This window comes from Ruditapes philippinarum, unplaced genomic scaffold (assembly GCF_026571515.1).
Source record: "Ruditapes philippinarum isolate M1 unplaced genomic scaffold, ASM2657151v2 ctg2709_1_1_1_1, whole genome shotgun sequence".
Taxonomy (NCBI): domain Eukaryota; kingdom Metazoa; phylum Mollusca; class Bivalvia; order Venerida; family Veneridae; genus Ruditapes; species Ruditapes philippinarum.
The window spans coordinates 304,951-316,469 of record NW_026860156.1 but is presented as its reverse complement, the minus strand read 5'-3'; positions in this window follow the sequence as shown (position 1 = coordinate 316,469).

Below are 11,519 nucleotides of genomic sequence, written 5' to 3'. Positions count from 1 at the left end.
TCAGATCGCAATGCTTTAGAGTTTAAAGCGTATTTTTCAAAACATACTATGGTTGTTGTTACCAAAACAAACTGCCGTAAACCTAAGACCATCTTTGTCAAAGTACGCATTTATGAAGAGTTCCGGTATGCCTAGTTTTACAGAAATACTGCGCATTCTTGTTTAACTTCTAGTAGAAATATATAATTAGCTTTCATAAACAGGCTGGACTTACTAAGGTATTTTTTCTAAATTAGAGTGACATTATTTGATTTTATAATTTTACGTACCAAGACATACAAGTAAAATTTAAAGCTTTTGATAAGAATTTATGCCATTCTTTTATTTATTTATATGTATGTAAGTTTATGTATATTTGTATGCCTGTTAATTAACACGTGTAAATGAACAAATAATGATAAATATGCCATAAAGTGTCATCTTTCTACTATCTCCTTCTATATATGTAAGAACATATGAAATACAAGAAAATCTCTCCATTACTTTTGATTTTAAATGTTGACACTAAATTCTTTATGAAGTGTTTATATCGCACTTTCCAAAATTTATAAAATTAAAATTTCTTTTGGTAAAATTTGAAGGGTTATGTATAATTTAAACTGTTAAATTTCAAAATATATGCTTCATTGTCTGAACGTAACGCAGACATATTAACTGCAAGTAAAGTAAATACATATCTTTTTTATATGATCTAGTAGTATAAAAAAGTAGAAGTTGATACAATAGAGAGAAATAAAGAATCCCTAAAGACACCCGGTGGACGTTCCATAATTTCCTTTGCTGTTTATGTTGCTTTATTACCTAAAACATACCGTCTTTGAACTCTGCATAATGAAATTTATTTAAACTTTGCACTGACAGCTTCTTTATACCACCTGATCCAAAATTACAATTTTAAATAAGTGTTGTAGCTACAGAAATATAAATAGCTGTTAGATAGATCGCATTATTTTTCGTCTCTTCAAGTGACATGGGTATATAGTGAGTGAACAGGTGAAAGTCAAAATGAATTTACATTTTGCTATATATACTTTTATTTTTATAATTTACTTCACATAAGATAATTAACTCGTGTGAATCAAGGAACTTTCTGTAAATATCCACCTAAACTTACCTGAAACATTCCATTTATAAACAAGAGTGGGAAAGTTTTTTATAAAAAAATTCCGATATCAACTGTTAGTCAATCACTATTATAACGGCCAATCTTTTAAAATATATAGTAAATTCAGGTGAAATGGACAAGGAAAAATGACCGTAATGTCGCTTTAAAACAAGTTCACCTATAATGAAAACGATTCATGTTTGACACAATTACACTTTATTTTAAGAATCATAAAGAATGTGAAAGCTTTCGAACCTTCCTTTAAGTGTCATCATTGTTATATGTTATAACAAAGTTACTCAAATACACGTATAGTTAACGTTACTTTTATTGCAGGAACATGGTGTCATCATGATCTCATTTTGAGATAAACTTCGAAACACTCCAATGATCTAATGGCGAAAGTTTGAGGTGTAGACATGTGTAGTACCAATTGCCTCACGAATAAACTATGTCACATGTGTGACTTATGTGTTCACATTTGTCAGAATTGTGGCATATATGATTACATATGTCGCACTATTCAAACACAATTTTTACATTTGCTGTGACGTTCGTGATGAGGTTTTTTTCCAGATGCCATAAAATCACATTTGTCACCTTATTTGTTTAAGTAAACGAGCAAGTATGTTGTTTGGCGTCCGCGCCGAAGCGCGACGCCACTTATGGAATAAAAACAGATTTTGTAAAAGCGCAATTTCAACTTCTCGGGCGTTTCCGTCTGTCATAATAGCCGATCATTCCGATTGGTATGAGGAAAAATGAAATGTTGCGATATGTATAATGAATAGCGAACTGGAGAATTTCGCAATGTAAACATATTCAAATGAAATTAAGTAGGCCATTTTTACAAATTGTTTTATCATAGAAATTGTCTTTTCCGTAGGTCTCTCCGGTTTTATTTTTAATCTTCACTTGCAGCATTTCTTGCTTGGACGCGCTTTGATGCTTTGCATCAACGTTTTTCTTGTATCTGTTTATAGTATATCCCAATGTTGTATTGTGGGTACCCTGGGAAAGAAATAAAGATATCTGTTCTGCTCTGTTCAGAAACAATAATTACTACATTCAACTGACCATGAAGCCATCTAAATCCTACTGGTGATGATCAGCCCTACTAAACCCAAACATCCTGGTTACCCAACAGACCAGTATTAAATTCATAAAAGATTTGACCGATGTCAAATTCCGTATGCCGTAATATACGCATATTCAGTAATATTCAGTAGGATCGCAAGCAAGAAAAATAACGAAATTAAGACATTGATATATACATGTTTTAGTCCCGTAGGTACATTGCATTCACCCTTCACAACACGCCCTTATAAACATTCAAGTTGTCAGGCATTTTTTTCTTAAACTCATATTTCTGAAGGTAACTACTTTGTTATCAGAGCGACTTAAAAAATAAATAAAGACGATTAATTATTTTATGATAGTGACAAATGTGATCCTTGCTAAATGTGCTTTACACGAAAATCTAAAAATGTTAAAGTACATAAGAACACATGTACTTGCTAATTTCTTGTAATAAATTATTTTAATACATATTCGGAAATTAACTGACTCAAAAAATGAATGTTCATAAGAATATATTTTAAGCTATGGGTATTTTTATTTTGTTGAGTGTGAGCGCTTACATTAACATCTTAGATCAGTATCTGTTTTATTATGCGTAAAACTCATTTATGATTTTTTTTTGCACTAGAGCGAGATTGGTAGGTCAGTTGTGACGTTATACCATTTTACATTTGTCTACTTTTGGAAGAAAAACTCAGGGTTTTTTTGTAAGCCGGTTATAGAGAAGACGGATTCGTTTTACATTCATTTCCTACAGCTGTAGAATAAAGTTAATAAGTAAGTAAAGTTTTCTCCTATCTCTTATTTAAGGAAGAAATCAATTCAAAAGCTATTGTAGGAAATTTACTCACGAAGCTCTATTTGTTATATATATTATCAAATTATAAAAGCGTAACAAGTATTAATAGATTGTTTAACAAAATGCAAAAATACGTTACTGTATTACGTCTTCAATTGTGCATAATATCTTATATAAATAAAAAAATATATATATCAGACTTTTTGTATGACTTTAGGGAAAACTTGATGTATACTTTGAATTTTAACATTAAACATTATTTTTGTATTTAATTTGCAAAGCATTGTCGCCAGCAAATATATTTTTTTTTCTAGATTCTAACTTGCCTGATATTTTGTTATCAGTTTTGTTTAGAAATAAATTAAATAGATAAAGCATTTAAATTATTTAACATACAAAAAAATTGTTACAGTAAAATATGAACAATTCAAATTACGTTGTGAAATACACAATGACATTTACGTACATTGACATTTGTCCTGATATAATTATAAAGATGTCATAAAATGTCGTCTTTCTGCTATAACTATGCGTGTGTAAGAACATACGCTGTAAAACTAATCTCTGAATAACATTTGATTTTTTTGTGAGAGCTATTTTATAACTTAAACATTCTGTTACTAGATATCAACAAGGAGATAATGAACATTTATCACTAAAACATATAAATATATATTTCTTTTGGTAAATTTGAGCTTTTTTGTAAAAAAAACAAAAAACGTTTTATTTGAAGTTTAAACTCATAGATTTTAAAATACATGATTAAAATCATTTTAATTCACAAGTCCTACATTCTTTTATATTTTCTGAAATAAGTGTAAGCTGTATTAACTATCTTTAATATTGAAACTGATAGCATTGTTTTTCACAAAAACATATACTAAGATAACGTTAAGCGTGAGTGAAACATAAAATAGGCCACCGGTAGCTAGTGCATCTGTACTTCTGTACTTTGATTTCGTTTCCATGCTGATTTATAATCAAAATAAAAATTACATAAATCATGTACCCGTTAAAATCAAATTGCATGGCTTATGAAGCAAATACCCCCGATATGAAATGATATTTTGACTTTATAAAAACTTGTTGGTGATAATTTTGTCAGGGTGGCTAATAAATACACTCATTATAGATCTCAAAACACCATACTCACGCTCCATGCTTTACCTATTATTGCCTTAATCTGCATTGAATCTTTAAACGACAATTATCCAATAAAGTTTTCAATTTATGATTATGTATTACTGGCATTTTACATTTTGAACTGAAATATTATAAATAAACTGAAGCTATCATGAATTGATTGAACTTACAAGAAAAAGACCGAATTTTTATTGACCTCTAGTTAAAAAGTTTTTACATTTCATACATAAAATTGATGGGATGGTATATTGCTACATAAGAAATTAGTTACGCTTGACCTAACCACTTGATTCATCTATCTCAATTCATATTATATATATTATAAATTGTCACCATTAACAATTCATGTTGAAATCAACCGTCTAAAAGGGAAATTATAGTTTTATGTCAATATCTTTAGCAAATGAGTATAATACGGATGCTGCAATGGAAGATTTTGAGACTGGGATTGTGAAGTTCTAAACAAAAAAGCAACAAAAACAAAAAAAGAAAGAAAAAAAAGAACAGAAATTAAAATATTTGTCTGTCCAGGTTTCGAACTTGCAACTACGCGATTGCTATGTCATCATACTACCCACTAATACATCGGGCCGTAATTTGGATTTTATTACCAAATATATGTGGGCATTATACCCATGAGTATATACATGCATGCACGCACGCACGCACACACAAGCGCACACGCGCTCACACAAACATACTTATTTTGGTAAATTTGGTCCATTCCGAAAATATTTATCAATAAGCTGTTTTCTCAAAACATGGTACTGTGGACATTTTAATAATGCATGAAATTCATCTTCTAGTTTTAAGCAAATATCACATTTTCTTTCGTTATCAGGAATTGCAAGGATTTGCGTCAGGTTTATGCCATTTTAATCTATGCGAAGAAGTCCTGAAACGTGATACAGATTTCCTTAACTTTTCAATAGTAGCAATTGACAGATATGATTTAAAACAAAAATCACAAAATAATACATAACTTTTTCCCAATCAGCTCTTGATGAATCTCTTAGTGTTGCATGGGATAGAGATTTCGTCATAATATAAGGAAACTAACAGAAATGCTCCCGTAAATGTATCAGGTCAACATTGCCAAAACAATAAAAGGTATTTTCAAATGTGTCTAATCGGTTGATGACAGACATGATTTGGTATCATTTAAATGTATAGTTTGCACATACACGAGAATCACGACCTTAATTGGCAAATGTATTTTGCAAATAAATTACATTAAATATGTAGCGTGGAAGTATTCTTGTGCTTCAATTGTCTTGCTTGTAAAATAATACAGTTCTCTATTCTCATAAAAGTTGAGGAATTATTGTTGAGGAAATTATCAAATTGTTTAAAAATTGTTGACTTAAAGAAATATTTTGTTTGTCACCTTTAGTACCTGGTCTCTTTTTTATCCTTATGAAAGTAAAATTATAATACATTATAAAATAAAATGTTGATAAGATTTGTAGAAAGAGATTTGAATAACACATAGACATTTGATGTTGAAATAATGAAAACAATAATAACAGTTTAATCCAATTATCAAGTATGTCAGTTTTATTATAAGTGTGTTTTTATCAAAGTATAAATCAAATAAATGAGTAAATAACAAAACATATGTCTAATTGTAGCACAATATACTAACTTGACCTTAAGAGTCAAGGTCAAATTAAGGTCAAAGCCAAGTTTAATTAAATCCTCTGTAATGTCTTGTCCAAGAAAGTTCGTACTTATTATTATACGCCCTCGTATTGTTATCAATCTGATCACCCGCCTGTCCGTCAATCCGTCTGTTAGCAGTTTTCGTGTCCGTGAACCTGTGGAAGTAAATTGAAACTACATGGAAGAAATTTTAATGAAACGGTTTGCAGAGCGCAGGCTTAACCTTCCTCAGGTCAAGGTCACTCTTAGTTTTTTTTGTATGAATTTCAAAATTTCGTATCCGCTCTGTATCTTTTGAACCGATTGAAAGAAATTAGAACGGTTTGAATAATGAGACGATGTGCAAAAGAAAGGTTTAGGCTTCTTTTGGCCCCACCCCTATAACTTGGTTTATATAGACTTATATAGAAAAATGTGCGAAATTACAATGTTTAAGAGCTTAGATATTATGCATGTAGTATAATAAACAGAACTGATAAGAATTATATCCCTTGGGTCAATATTGGCCCCGCCCATAGGTCACTTGATTTATATAATATAAATATAAATCTGGGACTTATTGTTTACAAACTACGATGCCAAGAGCAAAGATATTATTGTAGCAGATAATATTACTTTATGTACCACTAAAAGATAGTATGAATCATGCTCTTTGACTTAGTATTTTACCTAGTTAAAATAGTTTAATCAGTATTGGCTCTGTCCCTGATGTCAATTAGTTAATATACTCTTGTATGAGAAAATACATTTCAGTCTTGTTTTGTGAATCAATTAATGTAGTTTAAAGAATTGTCATGTTGACATCTACAAAACTGACATAAATCATGGTCCTTGAGCTAATATTGGCCCAACCTGGGGATCACATATTTTATATAGAATTCAGTAAAAACGTTTTTGAGTACAATAGCAAGAGATGTAACATTACCTTGTAAACCTATGCAAAACCGATAATAAAAATGCCCCTTGAGCCAATATTGGCCCGCCTCGAGGTCAATTGATTTATATAGACTTATATATGTAAAACATTCTATACTTATTGTGTAACAATACAAAACACAGAGCTCTGATATTTGGCATATAGCATCAATTTGTCGATTTATGCTTCAGATGTAAAATAAGAAGCCTTTTGTATTTTACGAAAGCCCGGTAGGGACATTTCAACTTCATGAATTTCTGATTTCATCTTCATGAATTCACGATTTCAACTTCACGAATTCACGATTTCAATATGATTTTACGATTTCAACTTCAAGAATTCATGAATTCAACTTCACGAATTCAACATCAAGAAATAACGATTTCAACTTCACGAATTCAGCTCCACGAATACACTACTCAACTTCACGAATTCACAATTTGAACTTCATGAAATCACGATTTCAACTTCACGAATTAACGATTTAAACTTCGTGAAATTTAAATCGTAAATTAGTGAAGTTGAAATCGTGAATTCGTGAAGTTGAAATCGTGAAATTACGAAGTTGAATTCATTAAGTTGAAATTGTGAATTCGTGAATTTGAAATCGTGAATTCATGACGGTGAATTCGTGATTTCATGAAGTTGAAATCGTGAATTCGTGAAGTTGAAATCGTGGATGACATTTTTATCTGTTATACTTTTTTGCCCCAAAGAAAAGAAAAACAACATTGCTGGCAATATGTATACACGACTAATTTTTCTGTGTATCCTTAATTGTTATAAGATTGCCTAAAGTTGGGTAAAAGGGTATATTTTAAGTAAACGGTGTAAATAACAAAAAAAAATATGCTATGCAAGGAAATTATCATGATGTTATGAATTTTTTTATCAAATTAATCATTTACGATGACGGCATTAATATATCATTAAAACACTACACTTATTGGTCGATCGGCTGTCCACCGCACGCTAACACTATTTAGTAGTTGCTTGTCACTTTAAATATAGTATTGAAAAAAGTAATACACATATAATATAATCGGTAATTGATTTACTACGTTAACAAGGTCATATGTAAGTGATCTTAGATATACGTCTTCAAAAAATCACATTTAACTGTGATTTTACCACAAGTTTTCCGCGCAACTTCAGAATATTTTGCTTTTGACCGAGACACCGTATCTCTCCGTCGTACATAATGGATGTCAAGCCTGCATATGAGAAGAAATCAGATAATAATTTTCCCCATACAAGGTTAACTCATTAAAATTTTTATTTCATCGAATGTGTCATAAAATTTGAAGCTTATTACTCTTTACTTCATGCATAATGCTTCGTTAAGTAAAGATAGTGAAAACAGTTGGGACATACCGTGAAAAATATTGCTTTAATTACGAAATATAACGCCTTTTTTATTCCGTTCAGTTCATATGACAGATCAAAATACAATATAAACGTACAATATTGTCGTTTGGCGTAGTTACACAACATTAATTACCTGTTTTTATGTATTTGATTTGATTTAAACGTTTCCACATGTGTACTTTTAGACACCGAACCACTTTGTCCCTTATAAGATGTGGACACGCATTATTCGTCCTTAAAATATCCTTCTTTTTTTCTTTTTTTTTTGTGTGTAAATAAGTTGGGAAAAGACTTCACACAACACATATCAGTAACGTCGGTCAAAGAAAGATATTTACATGTGGATTTAATGTGTTTGAAGACATTTGAAAAAATAAACCTAATTATCCACTTATCTAACTGGTATTTTTGACATAGATTCGACCATCATGTCTTCCATAAAATATAATTTATAAAACTGCAAGTGAACAGTCTTGCATTAAACAAAACATATTTGTAAGAAGATCTTTAATTCAACTGTTAGTATGGTGCTAAAGAAAAGGATGCCAGATATTATCATTCTAACGGAATAAAAATGCGTTTTTTTTAAATTTCAGTTTTTGGGCGGGGGCCTTCCAATATCCGTTGGGGTTGGGGTTCCTTTTTTCACCCCCCTTTAAATTTTTAAAATAGAAAAAACCACCATTTTTTTTCGGGAAATTTTTAAATTTTTGCTTAATTATATGGGGCCCTCTTTTGCGGTACCAAAAAAAGGCACATTTCGTTAAACCCCACATGTTTATGTGGAAAACGTACGATCATGTTGGGGTTGGGATACGCCCTTTTTAAAAAAACACATTTTTTTTAAAATATGAAATATTTTGCGAATTTAGTTGTGCTAGAACTAACGAATGAAATTTGTTTCAAAAATTTTCGTTAATTAAAAAAGTTTGGAATAATTATAATATGAAAGGGTCTAGCCATTTAAAAAGGTTTTTTTAAAAGTCATTTCAATATCCCAATAGTTCGCCCAAATTTACTTTTCTATTTTTGTTCGGACAGAAATATATTGACCATTTTTGACGTTGCTCCTGAAAAATTTTGTTGTAAACCCCCCTCATTCACGCCTGAATGAATATTCAGGCCGAGTTTAGAAAGTGTTTATAATCCTTGGTAACAATTTTGTGTTTAAAAGCCTCTTATTTTATTTTATTATTTCTAAAGTATCTAAAACTTTAATAGTTTTCTGAGGCGCATGATTTAATGGCCTACGGTCCAAAAGACAATGTCCTATGTTATATTTTGTGTTCATCCTCTTTGCTGTTTCACAGAAAATAAGCGGGAGCGATAGCGACCGGAGAATGTTTATAATTTCTGTAGAACAGCTTAGTTTAGTTTAAACATATTTTATTGTATATATATACATACAAACATAAATTTTCACAATTACACATAAATACATTAATGTAAATATACAAAAGGGTTGGGCCAAAAGTTATAACAACATTATCGGGGGCCCTCCCCTGAAATACTGACTGCAATGTTATTTGAAAAAAGATGTGAAAAAGACATTATGTTAAAGTATGATTAATCAAGTTGAAATCAAGAAAAAAATAATCAGAAAAAAGAAAATTGTAAATTTAAATATATTTTCTGATATATTGAAAAAAAAAAAAAAACACGTCGCCTTACCCCCTACAACAGTTTTACTATGAATTTTTGACAGTTGACCAATTTAGTCTAACAATTTGTTTTTAGAACCATAAAACAAAGTATAAAAGAAGATTCAAATGTTTTCTTAAAACTATATTAAACCTTTTTCGTTTCTTTAATAAACCGATGAAAACATGATGAAATAAAAGCATGTTTTGAGAATTAGTTAAAGTATTTATACCAAAAAAAGCTAACTTTTGCGTACTGAGAGGGATGAAATTCTCTTGTATTTCTAAAAAAGTTCTATCCTCTGATGATTAAATTTTTTGCATTGAAATAAAAAAATGTTCAGGCGTCCTCTATTAAAGCACCGCATTCACAAGCTGGGTTTTGTTTAATTATGATTGTTATACAAGTCCGAGTTTAAATTACTGCAATTATTCCTAAGCCGTGTATGGTATACTGTTTGGTGAAGCGCTCACCTTTTACAAAAATTAAGACGGAACAATGGGAGGTTTATAAATTTCTTTCAATTTTCTTTTAAAGTTTGCTAACGAGTCAGATTCTCTAATATTTATTGATAATTCATTCCAAAGCTGTATTGATGACGGTATAACTGATTTTGAGTATATTTCGGTCCTCCTTGTCATAGTAACATAATTGATGTTATTTCTTAAATTATACTGGTTTTCATTTGCATTTTCTACTAAAGGGGGAAATAACTGTGATAAATATAATGGAAGTAAAGTATGTTTATCTTTGTATACTAAAACAAGTTTTTGAATTTTTCTTCTTTCTGCCAAAGATACCCAACCTATTTCTTTTAATAATTTTTGAATGGACACTGATCTTGTTAAACCGGTGACAATTCTAGCCGCGTCATATTGCATTTTTTCTAAAATATCTTTCTCGTACTGGGTACAGTTATCCCATAAAAGTGATGCATATTCAAGACGAGGACGTAAGTATGAAATATATATATTATTGAGTGTACTTCTTTGAACTTTAAACTTTATCATTTTCATCGAACCTAAAATTTTTGATGCCGAAGAAACTATAGTAGTAATATGTTCGTGCCATGATCCATCCTGACTTAAAGTTACGCCGAGGTGTTTATGGTGCTCTACAAAGTTTAATTGAACATTATCAAAGTATAATTGTGGGCGATCTCTATTACAAAACGAAAAGAACATAACCTCGGTTTTAGAAGGATTAAAATTAACTAACCATTGTTTAGACCATTTATTTAACATATTGAGATCATGATTGAGTTTATATTCCATCGTACTAATATTATTTGTATACACAGCTAAAGAACTATCATCTGCAAAAAGTCATGTTATACTTAAAAGGGAATCGGCAATATCATTAACGTAAATTAAAAACAAAAGAGGCCCAAGAACCGAGCCTTGAGGGACACCGCCATGAAGGTAACGTAAAATAGAAAAAGAAGTCCCAACAAAAACTTTCTGATTTCTATTCATTAAATAATTTTCTAGCCAAATAATTAAATCACCTGAAATTCCGTATTGTCTTAATCTAAAAATTAAACTCTGTCAAACGCTATTGATATATCACAGAAAACCATACATGTTGATTCTTTTTTGTCTATGCTTTACAAATTTGATCATATATATCTATAAGTTGAAAAACAGTTGAATGACCTGGCAGAAAACCTGATTGATTTTGAAATATTAAAGCATTTTCATGAAGATAGTTAAAAATATGTTTAAAAACGATACGTTCCATAACTTTGCCGGTGCAACTGATAAGAGAAATAGGCCTGTAGTTTGACGGTATATCTTTGTCACCTC